Source organism: Bos javanicus, chromosome 9, assembly GCF_032452875.1.
Source record: "Bos javanicus breed banteng chromosome 9, ARS-OSU_banteng_1.0, whole genome shotgun sequence".
NCBI lineage: Eukaryota > Metazoa > Chordata > Mammalia > Artiodactyla > Bovidae > Bos > Bos javanicus.
In genome coordinates, this window is record NC_083876.1 from 4,619,036 (window position 1) to 4,634,884 (window position 15,849).

Consider the following 15,849-nt stretch of genomic DNA (forward strand, 5'->3'; position numbering starts at 1 on the left):
TGTGCAGAAGCTTTTAATTTTAATTAGGTCCCATTTGTTTATTTTTGCTTTTTTCCCCAATATTCTGGGAGGTGGGTCATAGAGGATCCTGCTGTGATGTATGTCAGAGAGTGTTTTGCCTATGTTCTCCTCTAGGAGTTTTATAGTTTCCATTTTGAGTTCATTTGTGTGTATGGTGTTAGAAAGTGTTCTAGTTTCCTTCTTTTACAAGTGGTTGACCAGTTTTCCCAGCACCACTGTTAAAGAGATTGTCTTTTCTCCATTGTATATTCTTGCCTCCTTTGTCATGATAAGGTGTCCATAAGTGTGTGGGTTTATCTCTGGGCTTTCTGTTTTGTTCCATTGATCTATATTTCTGTCTTGTGCCAATACCACACTGTCTTGATGACTGTAGCTTTGTAGTAGAACCTGACGTCAGGCAGGTTGATTCCTCCAGTTCCATTCTTCTTTCTCAAGATTGCTTTGGCTATTCTAGGTTTTCTTTTCTTTTTTTAATTTCCATACAAATCATAGAATTTTTTGTTCTAGTTCTGTGAAAAATACCAATGGTGGCTTGATAGGGACTGCATTGAATCTATAGACTGGTTTGAGTAGTATACTCATTTTCACTATATTGATTCTTCTATATATAGGTCTTTGTTTCTTTAGGTAGATGTATTCCTAAGTATTTTATTCTTTTCATTGCAATTGTGAATGGAATTTTTTCCTAAATTTCTCTTTTTGTTTTCTCATTGTTAGTGTATAGGAATTCAAGGGATTTCTGTGTGTTGATTTTGTATCCTGCAACTTTACTATATTCATTGCTTAGCTCTAATAATTTTCTGGTGGAATCTTTAGGGTTTTCTATGTAGAGGATCATGTCATTTGCAAACAGTGAGAGTTTTACTTCTTTTACAATCTGGATTCATTTTATTTCTTTTTCTTCTCTTATTGCTGTGGCTAAATCTTCCAAAACTTTGTTGAATATTAGTGGTGAGAGTGGGCAACCTTGTCTTTTTCCTGACTTTAGATGAAATGCTTTCAATTTTTCAACATTGAGGATACTGTTTTCTGGAGGTTTGTCATATGAAGCTTTTATTATGTTGAAGTATGTTCCTTCTATTCCTGCTTTCTGGAGGGTTTTTTTGTTTTGTTTCATTTTTAATCATAAATGGATGTTGAATTTTTTCATAGGGCTTCTCTGCATCTATTGAGATAATCATATGGGTTTTATCTTTCAATTTGTTAATGTGTTGTATCACATTGATTGATTTGTGGATATCAAAATCTTTCTATTCTAACTCTATGACTTTTGTTGAAACATAAATATATGATTATCATAGAAGCATTGACAAGCTGTGCTAACTTCAAGATTTTGGTGAACTCTGTCTAGCTGTAAATCAAGCTTTCTGTTATAGTATCTGCCATAATGAAACCCTTTCGTTAGATTTAAGGTTTCTATAATACCTTTAATATTTATATTATTAAAATTACTAATACTAGCCAAATTTAATACATTTTTTTACATTTTTGTCACAAATATATATGTTGAATACACAGAATCAGGCTATATTTTAAAATAAACAGTTCAGTTCAGTCGTTCAGTCATGAGTGACTCAAAGAGTCGCTCAGACTCTTTGCAACGCAATGAACCGCAGCATGCCAGGCCTCTCTGTCCATCAATAACTCCCGGAGTCCACCCAAACCTATGTCCATTGAGTTGGTGATGCCATCCAAACATTTCAGCCTCTGTTGTCTCCTTCTCTTCCTGCCCTCACTCTTTCACAGCATCAGGGTATTTTCCAATGAGTCAGTTCTTCAGTTCAGGTGGCCAAAATATTGGAGTTTCAGCTTCAACATCAGTCCTTCCAATGAACACCCAGGACTGATCTCCTTTAGGACAGACTGGTTGAATCTCCTTGCAGTCCAAGGGACTCTCAAGAGTCTTCTCCAACACCACAATTCAAAAGCGTCAGTTCTTCAGTGCTCAGCTTTCTTTATAGTCCAACTCTCACATCCATACTTGACTGCTGGAAAAACCATAGCCTTGACTAGATGGACCTTTGTTGACAAAGTAAAGTCTCTGCTTTTTAATATGCTGTCTAAGTTGACCATAACTTTCCTTCCAAGGAGTAAGTATCTTTTAATTTCATGGCGGCAATAACCATCTGCAGTTTTGGAGCCCATAAAAATACAGTCAGCCACTGTTTCCCCATCTATTTGCCATGATCTGATGGGACTGGATGCCATGATCTTAGTTTTCTGAATGTTCAGCTTTAAGCCAACTTTTTAACTCTCCTCTTTCACTTTCATCAAGAGACTCTTTAGTTCTTCTTCACTTTCTGCCATAATGGTGATGTTATCTGCATATCTGAGGTTATTGATATTTCTCCCAGCAATCTTGATTTCAGCTTGTGCTTCCTCTATCCCAGCATTTCTCATGATGTCCTCTGCATAGAAGTTAAATAAGCAGGGTGACAATATACAACCTTGACATACTCCTTATCCTATTTGGAACCAGTCTGTTGTTCCAAGTCCAGTTCATTACATAAATTGATCCAATCATAATCAACTTAATTTTATTCTTTTTAAACCCAATTTCACATGCATGTGAAACAGACATCTATATAAACAGACACACCTACTTTCAAGCTTAGTTTATCCCCATTTCTGCTAGAGTAGTATTTAATATACTTAGTCATATATGTTCTAAAGATGGATGTTAAAACTTTGCATCCAAATTTATCTTCTTTTTGTCATCAACAATTTTTATAACATTCATTTATGCCAAAAAAGCTAATCAGCTGCAATCACTTTTTAGTGAAGTACTGGAGAAAATCAACCTATGTTAGAAGAAAAAATAAAAAAGCCATTAGAGTGTATGCAATGAAGAATATTCTATTTATGAAGAAGATTATAACTGGATTAATAGCTTGTAGAATCTGTCCTCCTTGAATTTTTTTCAAATATAATTTAGATTTAATTTTGTTATTAAAAAAATTCACTACTGTCATGAGAAAAGTGACTGTGTATAACTTTCAGCTTAGCATATGTATATAGTCCACAGACATCGTTCATTGTGCCTCTCCACAGTGTTGTGAGGCAAGAAGCTCAGAGAGCATTTGGGGCATTTTTAAGGTACATTGAAATTCACTGAGGTTCTAACCTAAGAACATATGCTGATGTTAAAGAGGGATGGACTTATAATTAATTTATGTGTAATTGTTCAATCGTCCTTCCTTTTCTTCAGTTCTTAAAAAGACAGATGAAAAGTGGAAACAACAAAATAGTTCTTTTCTTGGATTGTTACAGGTGACAAGAACTAATTAATTAGATTTTTTTCTCTCTGCATTTTAATCTGACCTCCTGAACGGTTTCTGATTCTGTACACATCCATCCTCAGTTTCACTCGTTTTGTTACTGTAACAAGATTACTATAATGTCCTCCTATCTTGACCCTGATGGTGCTCCCCACATCTTTCTTTAATCTATTCAAATTTCAGAAAGTTTTTTTTTTTTTTTTTCAAAATGGCAATCCAATAGATGTTCCTCCGTGCTGTTAAAAAAATTCAACTGATCCTTAAGTTTCTGAAAAGTTATTTGATTTACTACTTTTGTTTCCACTTGGATTTTTTTTTTCCTTTTTGCTTAATTGCTCTGACTAGGACTTCTAATACTATGCTGAGAGATGAGAATGGGCCTCCTTGTCTTGATCCTGGTTTTAAAGATAAGTTTTCAATTTTCCACCACTGAATCTGATTTTAGCTGTGATTTTGTCATAAGTAGCCCATGTTACTTGAGATACATTTTTCTGTGCCTGTTTTGCTGAGAGTTGATTTTTTTAAAAACATGAATGGGTTTTGAATGTTGTCATCTTTTTTTTTTTTTTTTCTGAATCTATTGAGAAGATCATGTGATTTTTATTTTGTTGATATGTTGAACCACATTGGTTGATTTATGAATGTTGAACTATCTTGACATCTCTGAAATAAAGCCCAATTGATCATGGCATACAGTCTTTTCAATGTTCTGTGTTTGATCCTTTAAATGTATACAGTTTGCTAATATTTAATATATGCAGCTTGCTAATATATTCTCATTTTGATCCTTTTAATACATGCATTTTGCTAATATATATGAGAATTATATTCATTATATTGTCCTATAATATTCTCTTTGTGTGTTGCCTTCGATTTTGTTATCAGGGTAATGTTGGTCTTGTAAAATAAGTTAGGAAGCATTTCCTCTTCTTATTTTTTTTGAAGAGCTTGAGAAGTACAGATAAATCTTTGAATGGTTGATATAATTCTCCTGTGAAGGTTCTTGAGCTTTTGGTTTTGTGGAAGTTTTTTATTATTCTTCTTTTAATATTTTTATGGATGTCCAGCTTATTCAGATTTTCCACTTCATGATTCAGTCTTGGAAAGCTGTATGACTCTAAGAATTAATCCATTTCTCTTAAAGTGTCCACTTAAATGGCATCCATCTGTTTATAATATTCTCTTACATTCTTTTGCATCTCTGCAGTAACCATTGCTACTTCCCCTCTTTGCTTTTTTATTTTATTTATCAGAGCCTTCTCCCATGTTGTCTTTATAGGCCTAGCTGATTATTTGTCATTTTTCTTCTTATTTTCAAGTAAATAAAACATAGTTTTATAAATATATATTTCTTTTTAGTGCCTGTTTCATTATTTACACTCTGATCTTAAATATTTTCTTCCTTCTATTGACTTTAGGCTTTTCTTGTTCTTTCTTTTATTGATTTATTTTAATTGGAAGATAATTAGTTTACCATATTGTGATGATTTTTGCCATAGATTGGCATGAACCATCCATGGATACACATGTGTCCCCCCATTCTGAATCCCCCCAGCCACCTCACTCCTCACCCCATCCCTCTGGGTTGTCCCAGAGCACTGGCCCTGATTTATGAATCAAAACTTGAACTTGTTATCTGTCTTACATATGGTAGTAGGTCTGTAGAGTTCTCCAGCCAATAATACTGAACTGGGTAGTCACTCCCTTCTCCAGGGGATCTTCTCAAACCAGGAATAGAACCCAGATCTCCCACATTATAGTCAGATTTTTTACCATCTGAGTCACCAGGGAAGACCAATATACATGTTTCAATGCTATTCTTTCAACCCATTCCCCCTTCCCTTCTCCCACAGAGTGAAAAAAGTCTGTTCTTTACATCTATGTCTCTTTTGCTACCTTGCATATAGGATCATCATTACCATCTTTCTAAATTCCTTACATATGCATTAATATACAATATTTATGTTTCTTTTTCTGAATTACTTCACTCTATATAATACGCTTCAGTTTCATCCCCCTCATTAGAACTGATTCAAATATGTTCTTTTTTATAGCTAATATTCCACTCTGTATACATACCAAAACTCCCTTTTCTATTCATCTTCTGATGGATATCTAGATTGCTTCCATGTCCTAGCTACTGAAAAGGTGCAGAGATGAATATTGAGGTACATGTGTCTCTTTAAATTGTGGTTTTGATTTGCATTTCTCTAATGATGAATGGCATGGAGCATCTTTTCATGTGTATTAATTATCTGTATGTCTTCTTTTGAGAAAAGTCTATTTAGTTCTTTTGGCCACTTTTTGATTGGGTTGTTCATTTTTTGGTATTGAACTACATGAGCTGCTTGTATATTTTGGAGGTTAAATCTTTGTCAATTGTTACATTTGTTATTTTCTCCCACTCTGAAAACTATCTTTTCACCTCGCATATAGTTTCCTTTGATGTGCCAAATATTTTAAGCTTAAATAGGTCCAATTTGTTTATTCTTGCTTTTATTTTCATTACTCTTGGAGGTGGGTCATAGAGAATCTTGCTGTGATTTATGTCACAGAGTGTTCTATGTTTTCATCCAAGAGTTTTATAGTCTCTGGTCTTACATTTAGATTTTTAATCCATTTGAGTTTATTGTTTCTCTATGGCACCACAAAGTGTTCTAGCGTCACTCTTTAACACATGATTGACCAGTTCTCCCAGCACCAGTTTTTAAAGAGACTGTCTTTTCTTCATTGTATATTTTTTCATCCTTTATCAAAAATAAGGTGTCTGTAAGGCATGCGGATTTATCTCTGGACTTTCTATTTTGTTCCACTGATCTATATTTCTGTCTTTGTGCCAGTACCATACTGCCTTGGTGACTGTTGCTTTCTAGTATAATCTAAAGTCAGGAAGGTTGATTTCTTCAATTTCATTCTTCTTTCTCAAGATTGTTTTGGCTATTTAAGGATTTTTTCTTTCCCTACAAAATGTGAAATTATTTGTTCTAGCTCTATGAAAAGGACCATTGGTAGCTTGATAGGGATTGCATCAAATTCATAGATTGCTTAGGGTAGTATAAACATTTCCACTATATTGATTCTTCCAATCCACAGACATGGTATATTTCTCCATTTCTTTGTGTCATATTTGATTTTTATTTTATCAGTGTTTTATAGTTTTCTACATGCAGCTCTTTTGTTTCTTTATTCCAGGGATGCAAGGATTTTTAAGGACTTGAAAATCAATCAATGTAATACACTATGTTAACAAACTAAAAGATAAAAACCATATGATTATTTCAGTGGATGCAAAGAAAGCCTCTGGTAAAATTCAGTAAAGATTTATGATAAAAACTCTCCAGAAAGTAGGCAAAGAAGAAACATACTTCAACATAATAAAAGCCATGAGAATCAGAGAAGAAAAAGAATTAAAAGGAATCCAGATTGGAATAGAAGTAGTAAAACTCTCACTATTTGCAGATGATATGATCCTCTACATAGAAAGGATATATGATTTAATTCCAGTTGAGCTATTTCAAATCCAAAAAGATGATGCTGTTAAAGTGCTGCATTCAATATACCAAGAAACTTGGAAAACTCAACAGTGGTGACAGTACTGGAAAAGGTCAGTCTTCTTTCCAATCCCAAAGAAAATCATGCCAAAGAATGTTCAAACTACAGAAGAATTGCACTTATTTCACACGCTGGCAAAATAATGCTCAACAATTCTCCAAGTCAGGCTTCAATAGTACATAAATGATGAACTTCCAGAAGTTCAACCTAGATTTATAAAAGGCAGAGGAACCAGAGATCAAGTTGCCAACATCCACTGGATCATTGAAAAAGCAAGAGAGTTCCAGAAAAGCATCAACTTCTGCTTTATTGACTACAGCAAAGCTTTTGACTGTGTGGATCACCAAAAACCGGAAAATTCTTCAAGAGATGGAAAAACCAGACCACCTGACCTGCCTCTTGAGAAACTTGCATCCAGTTCAAGAAGCAACTGTTAGAACTGGACATGGAATAAGAGATTGGTTCCAAATCAGTAAAGCAGTATATCAAGGCTATATGTTGTCACCCTGCTAATTTAACTTATATGCAGAGTACATCATGCAAAATGACAGTCTGGATGAAGAACAAACTGGAAGTAAGCTTGCTGGGAGAAATATCAATAACCTCAAATATACAGATGACACCACCCTTATGACAGAAAGTGAAGAAGAACTAAGGAGCCTCTTGATGAAAGTGAAACAGGAGAGTTAAAAAGTTGGCTTAAAACTCACCATTAAGAAAATTAAGATCATGGCATCCAGTCCCATTAGTTCAGTTCAGTTCAGTCACTCAGTCGTGTCCGCCTCTTTGCAACCCCATGAATCGTAACATGCCAGGCCTGCCTGTCCATCACCAACTCCTGGAGTTCACTCAGACTCATGTCCATTGAGTCAGTGATGCCATCCAGCCATCTCATGCTCTGTCGTCCTTTTCTCCTCCTGCCCCCAATCCTTCCCAGCATCAGTCTTTTCCAATGAGTCAACTCTTCGCACGAGGTGGCCAAAGTACTGGAGTTTCATCACTTCGTGGTAAATAGATGGAGAAACGATGGAAACAGTGAGGGATTTTATTTTTGGTGTGGCTCCAAAATCACTGTAGATGGTGATGGCAGTCATGAAATTAAGACACTTGCTCCTTGGAAGAAGAGCTATGCCCAATCTAGACAGAATGATAAAAATCAAGGACATTACTTTGCCAAAAAGGTCCGTCTAGACAAAGCAATGGTTTTACCAGTAGTCATGTGTGAATGTGAGAGTTGGACTATAAATAAACCTGAGTGCTGAAGAGTTGATGGTTTTGAACTCTGGTTTTGGAGAAGACTCTTTAGAGTTCCTTAGACTGGAAGGAGACCCAACCAGTCCATCCTAAAGGAAATCAATCCTGAATATTTATTGGAAGGACTGATGCTGAAGCTGAAACTCCAAAACTTTGGCCACCTGATGTGAAGAACTGACTCATTGGAAAAGACCCTGATGCTAGTTAAGATTAAAGCTGGGAGGAGAAGGGGAGGACAGAGGATGAGACGGCTGGATGGCATTACCAACTTGATGGACATGAGTTTGAGTAAGCTCTGGGAGTTAGTGATGAACAGGAAAGTCTGGCGTGCTGCAGTCCTTGAGGTTGCAAAGAGTCAGACATGGCTAAGCCACTGAACTGATGTTCCTTCTATGCTTACCTTCTGGAGAGGGTTTTTTGGTTGGTTGGTTGTTTGTTTTTAAATCATAAATTGGCTTTTAATTATGTCAAATTTTTCTATGTATTTATGGAGATAATTTTATGATTTTTATCATTTAATTTGTTAATATGTTGTATAACATTGATTTGGAAATTTCTTTAATTCATTTAATTTAATTGGCAGCTAATTACTTTACAATATTGTAGTGGTTTTTGTTATACATTGACATGAATCAGCCATCCTGAACTCCCCTCCTACCTCCCTCCCCATCCCATCCCTCCGGGTCATCCCAGTGGACCAGCCTGCGCACCCTGTTGAAGAATCCTTACATTCCTGAAATAAAGCCCACTCGATCATGATGTAAGATCTTTTTAACATGCTCTTGGATTCTATTTGGTAGAATTTTGTTGAGGATTTTATCATCTATGTTCATCTGTGATGTTGACCTGTAGTTTTCTTCTTTTGTGGCTTCCTTGTCTGGTTTTCAAATCAGAGTGTTGGTGGCCTTGTAGAATGAATTTGGAAGTTTAACCTCCGCTGCAATTTTCTGGAAGAGTTTGAGTAGGATAGGTATCAGCTCTCTCTACATTTTTGGTAGAATTTGCCTGTGAAGCCATCTGATCTTGGACTTTTGTTTGTTGTAAGATTTTTTATTACAGTTTCTATTTCCAAGCTTGTGGTTGCTCTGTTCATATTTTTTTTTTCCTGGTTCAGTTTTCAAAGGTTATACTTTTCTAAAAATATGTCCATATCTTCCAATTTGTCCTTCTTATTGGAATACAGTTGCTCATAGCCCTCTCTTGTGACCTTTTTTATTTCTATGTTATGTGTTCTAATTTCTCCATTTTCAATTCTAATTTTATTGATTTCATCATTTTTTTTTTTCTTTATGAGTCTGGCTATGGCTTATCTATTTTGTTTATCTTCTCAAAGAACCAGCTTTTAGTGTTGTTGATCTTTGCTGTATTCTCCTTTGGTTTTGTTGTTGTTGTTGTTGTTTTCTATTTATTTATGCTGTTTTATGATTTCTTTCCTTCTACTAACTTTGCTTTTGTTGTTATCATTCTTCTTCTTTCTCTAGTTATTTTAGATGGAAAGCTAGGTTGTATGTTTGATGTTTCTCTTGTTTCCTGGAGTAGACTTGTATTGTTGTGAACAATTCCCTCTTAGCACTGATTTTCTGAATCCCATAGGTTTTGGGTTGTCATTTTTCCATTGTCATTTGTTTCCATGTATATTTAGATTTTCTTTTTAATTCCTTGCATGATTTCTTACATGATATCAGTTATTCAGAAGCATGTTTTTAGCCACCATTTGTTTGTGTTTTATGTAGTTTGTGTTTTTTTTCCCCCTGTAGTTGATATTTAATAATGCTGCATTGTTAACAGAAAAGATGTTTGACATAATTTCAGTTTTTAAAATTTATCAAAGCTAGATTTGTGGCCCAGGATGTGATCTATCCTGAAGAATGCTCTGTGTGCACTTGAGAAAAAGGTGAAATCCTTTGTTTTTGGATGAAATGCCTTCTAGATATCAATTAGGTCTAACTGGTCTAGTGTGTCACTTAAAGTTTGTTTTTCTATTTAATTCTGTTTGAATGATCCATCCATAGGTGTGAGTGGGGTATTAAAGTTCACCACTATTATTGTGTTACTGTTAATTTCCCCTTTCATACTTGTTAGCATTTGTTTTATGTATTGAGGTGCTTCTATGTTGGGTGCATATGTATTTATAATTGTAATATCTTCTTCTTGGGTTGATCCCTTGATCACAATTTAGTGTCTTTCTCTGTATCTTATCACAGTCTTTATTTCAAAGTGTATTTTGACTGATACAAGTATTGCTACTCCTACTATCTTTGGTCTCCTTTTGCATGAAATATCCTTTTCCACCCCTTCACTTTCAGTCTGTATATGTCCCTAGGTTTGAGAGTCTCTTGTAGACAGCATGTATACGGGTTTTGTTTTTTATCCACTTGTCCAGTTTTTGTCTTTTGTTTGGAGTATTTAGCCCATTTACATTTAATGTAATTATTGATAAGTATGATCCTGTTACCATTTGATTTTTGTTTTGTGTTTGTTTTTATAAACTTTTGTTTTGTGTGTTTCCTATCTAGAGAAAATCCTTTTTAATTTGTTGAAGAACTGGTGTGGTGGTGCTGAATTCTCTCAGCTTTTGCTTATCTGTAAAGCTTTTTATTTCTCTTTCCAATCTGAATAAAGTCCTTTCTTGATAGAGTAATCTTAGCTGTAGTTTTTTCTCTTTCATCAATTGAAATATGTCCTTCCATTCTCTCTGGCCTGAAGAGTTTCTTTTCTTTTCTTTTTTTTTTTTTGTCTAATGTTTTAATTAGAAATGAATGCCTAGCTTATTTTCCTGTAAAATCAGCACTTAAAAAAAATAAAGACATAGTTTATTTAAAATAGATAAAAATAATTTTATATACAAAAGATGGAGATACAGAGGGCTTATTAATTTCCCTTGACTTTTTTCTTTTCTAAACAAAACATTCTTTTCTTATACTGCTCCCAGTTCTTGGTCCAGTTAGAATGTCTACCACATTGCTCTGAATCGTTGGCTCAGAATCATTGAGAAACAATCTTCTTTAGCAATGCTTGGATTGAGATAGTACAGTCTGTATTCATACAACTTAAATAATGGCTGAATTGAACCAAATTATCTTTAGGGGGATCTATTATGAATCAGTGGTCTATCATTCCTTTTTAACATTATTTCTGGCTATTTTCATTGTTGTTCAAATAGGTATGTATTTAAATTACATATTTATGTTGAAGTTTGTTGAAGAAATATAACTAGCACAGCAAACCAGTGAATTTAAAGATATTGATTTAAATGAAAGTATTAAGTAATGATGGGTAGATATCATGTGGTACATAGAGGGGGCAAGCAACTATGCTGGAAGTACAGGAATAGCTGAATCATGGAAAGCAGAAACAGCTGGAGTTTGCCTGAGTCTATCATGGTGATACCTTTTCTAACTTAGACATACATTAGTAAAATTTAATTTTGAGGGTTACTGTGCTATGAATTTGTACATGTGTATGGATTCTTATAATCACTACCACAGACAGAATACAGATTCCAAAGAATCTTCTCATGATACTCCTTTGTATTTATACCCTCACCCTACCTCTAACCCCAGGAAACTACTGATCTATTTTCTATTTCTTTATTTCTTTTTCCTTTTCTAGAACACTGTATAAATAGAATAATATAGTTTGCAATATTATGAAAATGATTTTTTTTTCACTTAGAAAATAAATTTTTAAATTCATTAATATTATTCTAAGTATTAGCAGTTCATTTCTTTTTATTGGTAAGTAACTCAATTGTCTTTCAACATCCACTGAAGAGTTTCTATTGAAAGATCAGCCATTATCCTTATGAAGATTATCTTGTATGCTATTTGTTTCTTTTCCATTGCTACTTTTAATATTTGCTCTTTGTGTCTAATTTTTGTTAGTTTAATTACTATGAATCTTGATGTGTTTCATCTTGGGTTTATCCTATTTGGAACTCTCCGAGTTTCCTGAAATTGGGTAGCTATTTCCTTCTGCCTTTTAGGGAAATGTTCAACTATTATCTCCTCAATTTTTATCTCATGTCCTTTCTTTTTGCTTCTTCTTCTGGGACACCTATAATTCTAATGATGGGGTTTGACATTGTCCCAGAGGTCTCTGTAGTTTTTCTCATTGCTTTTAACTCTTTTTTTTTTTTTTTTCCCATCATGCTTCATTTATTTCCACCATTTTACTTTCCACCTCACTTATCCTTTCTTTTGCCTCATTTATTCTGCTGTTGGTTCCCTCAAGAGTGCTTTTGATCTTAGTTATTGCATTGTATATTATTGATTGACTCCTCTTTATTTCTTCTAGGTCCGTGTTAAGCATATCCTGCATCTTCTCAATCTGTGTCATCAGTCTGCTTATCTGTAAATCCATTCTTTTTCAAGATTTTGACTCATCTTTACTATCATTATTCTGAATTATTTTTCAGGTAGACTCCCTATCTCCTCCACTTCCTTTTTTGTTTGTTTGTTTGTTTTGGACTGATGTGTTTTTATCATATTTCTTCACCTGTTGATTGCTGTGTTTGAGGTCCCTTTTATACAGGCTTGGGGGCCATGGTTCCTCTTTATTGTGAAGTCTCCTCCCTGTGGTGATTGGACCAGTGGCTTGTCAAGTTTACCTGGTTGGGGGAATTTGTGTCTTTCTGATGAGTGGATCTGGATCTCTTTTCTCTGGAGTGCAATGAAGTGTCCAATAAAGAGTTTTGAGATGTCTTTGAGTTTGGTATGGCTTTGGTCAGTCCATCTTTTAGTGTTCAGTGTTGTGTTCCTGTTTTGCTGGAGAATCAATGTGGGGGTATTCCACTGGAACTTGCTGCATCTTGGGCCATCGAGTTTGGATTCAGTGTAGGTATGGAGACTTTTGGGTTGGCTCTTGCCTATTTTTGTTCCCCATGGTCAGGTGTTCTATGATGGTCTAACGTTCTGGAGTTGAGCTTCCTGCCTCAGGGTTTCAGTCGCCCCCTTACATTAACCTGAAGACTTCTCCATCCACACAGCACAGAAACTAAAGGACCTAAGTTAATGCTGAAGCAACTCTCCACAGCCAAGAACACACAGAGTGGTTCACAGAGTTATATAGAGAAGAAAGAGGGAGGAGGGAGATACAGATGACTAGGAGGAGAAATAAGAGGGTCAAAAGGGAAAGAGAAATCAAGCCAGTAGACAGATCACTAAGTGAAAATGGATACTAAAAATCAGGTTTTTAAAGGTAAAAAATTGATAACAAATATCAAATGGGGTAAATTAAAGACCCAGATTAAAGATTAGATTCTCAAAAATGCAATGTAAAAAATGAAACAAAATCAATCCTAAAAATTTATATATATATATATATATATGGAATTTGTTGTTAAAAGGTAGGGTTTTTTCCTTTAGAACAGTAATAATAGGCTATAAAATGAAACCTAGAGGAGAAATAAAGATCTAAAATTTTAAAAAGTAAAGAAAAAGTGATAATAGTAAAAATATATCTAGGAATTTCTCTGAGGCTGCTGTGAGCAGTGTTGGGTCAGTTCAGTTTCAGATAGTCCCTTATTCTGGCTGTACTTATCTTTAATTTATGTATTTGCCCCTCAAATGCATAGTCTCATCATTAACTTCAGGATTTTAATGTGTTGCCCCTGTTACTTCCTAGGTGGTTTTCCCTTCTTTGCTTATTTTGGCTTCCTCTGTTTACAAATCTCTTCAGTGTATAATCTCCTCCAGACACTAGGGAACAAAGGTAACCAATTACTCAGGCTTCACTTGCTCAGTTGTGCTGTGGAGAAAGAGGGACACTGAAAACAAATTCTGCTGGCATGTGCGAGGAGTGCTCCCCTTGGGTGGAACTCACTGGGTTTGCCACAGCCCGAGTCATCTTGTACTTCCTGGGTCCAAACTATTCAAGCTCCTGTATGCTCTGTGAGGGGACTGTCTGAAGTGGGCCCTGTCTTTAATGCACTTCCCATTTCTAAGACACTCAGGTTCTTGGGTGCTCCATAAGGTCACAGAAGGGCTGTGCGTTTTGTACCCTTGAACAAGTTCTTGGTGAGTGCACCAGCCCAGTTGGGCCATACACGTTATGAACCTCCCTGGTCCTGACTGCTCAGTTTCCTAGGTGTGCCATGAGGGCACAGCCCCTGCTATGCTGTATATCTCCTTTAGGGTGCTGATCTCAGGCTCTGACATTCCTGGTCCTGGTTGATTTGAACCTCCCAGGATCCCAGGAAGTCTTGGTTTACAACAGGCAGCCTGTTCACAGTTTGGTAGAAAATTCAGCCTCTGGGGCTGAGATTGCAGCAGCCCCTTGCCTTCTGCCTCTGGCTGCCGCATACCTGCCCTTCTGCCTCTGAGAGGGAAGGTGGTAGATGGCAAACCGTTTGCTCTCCTTTGGTATTTGCCAGGGTGCAATGCTTTGTTCTGTGGGTGCTCCAAGGGTCACCATGCTTCCTTAGAGATTTTTCATGGGAATGGTCCTTTTTATCTATCGCTGGCAATCCCATGGTTTGTGTAGCTATCTCACATTAAGCCATTCAGATCATCCTCAGGGCATTTAAACCCAGTACTTACCCTAAGGATGGATGATTCATCTCATGCCTCCACACCAAGCCCCCACTCACTGCTTGTGGACATGAGTCTCTGAGCCACTTCTCCACTGGTTCAGTTCAGTTCATTTGCTCAGTCATGTCCGACTCTGTGACCCCATGAACCTCAGCACACCAGGCCTCCCTGTCCATCACCTGGTAGTTGAGGTTAAGTGCGTATTTTGTGTTTTTTGTTTGTTTGTTTCCAATTATGTTGCCTCTGAGATTCCAAATCTCCCCACCAGCCCTGCCTGTGAAAGGGTCCCCTATTGTGTGGAAACTTCTCCTCCTTCATGACTCCTTCTCAGAATGGGTCTCTGTCCCAAATTCTTTGTCTCTGTTTTCATCTTTTATATTCTATCCTACTTCCTTTGAAGAATTTGGGCTGCCTATCTGGCTGTCTGGTGTCCTCCACCAGCATTAAGAAGTTGTTTTCTAGAAGTTGTACACATTCAAATAATCTTTTGATGAATTTGTGAAGGAAAAAGTGGTCTCCACATTCTATTCCTCCACCATCTTGGGACTGCTTCTCATTGTTCTATTTTGTTGTTTTTCTAGTTCATTTAAGAGTAAGTTTAGACTTACTTGATTTTTTTTTTTATTGTTTATTGAGATAGGGCAGTATTGCTATAAACATTCCCCTTATATTGTTTTTTTTTTCTTTTTTTTACATCCTAAAGAGTTTGGTGTGTCATACTTTGATTTGTCTTCAGGTAGATTTTTATTTTTTATTTCTCCTTTCATTTCTTCCTTGACACAATTGTTCATTAACATATTGTTCAGTCTCCATATACTTTTGATATTTTTGGCCTTCTTTTAATGGATTTTTAGTTTCATGCCATTGTCATCAGAAACTATGCTTAAAATTATTTCAATCCTCTTAAATTTACTGAGACTTATTATATAACCTACCATATAGTCTATCTTTGAGAACCTTCCATGAATATTTGAGAAAAAATATGCACTATGATGCATTTGGATGGAATGTTCTATATAAACCCATCCAAATCCACTGGTCTAATATTTCATTTAAGATCATGGTTTTCTTATTGATTTTCTCTCAGTATAATTATTCTGCTGATATAAGTAGGATGCTAAAGTTCCCTAGGATTAGTGGATTGGGACAATTTTCCCTTTAGATCTATTCATATTTGGTGTATGTATATATATATATATATATATATATATATA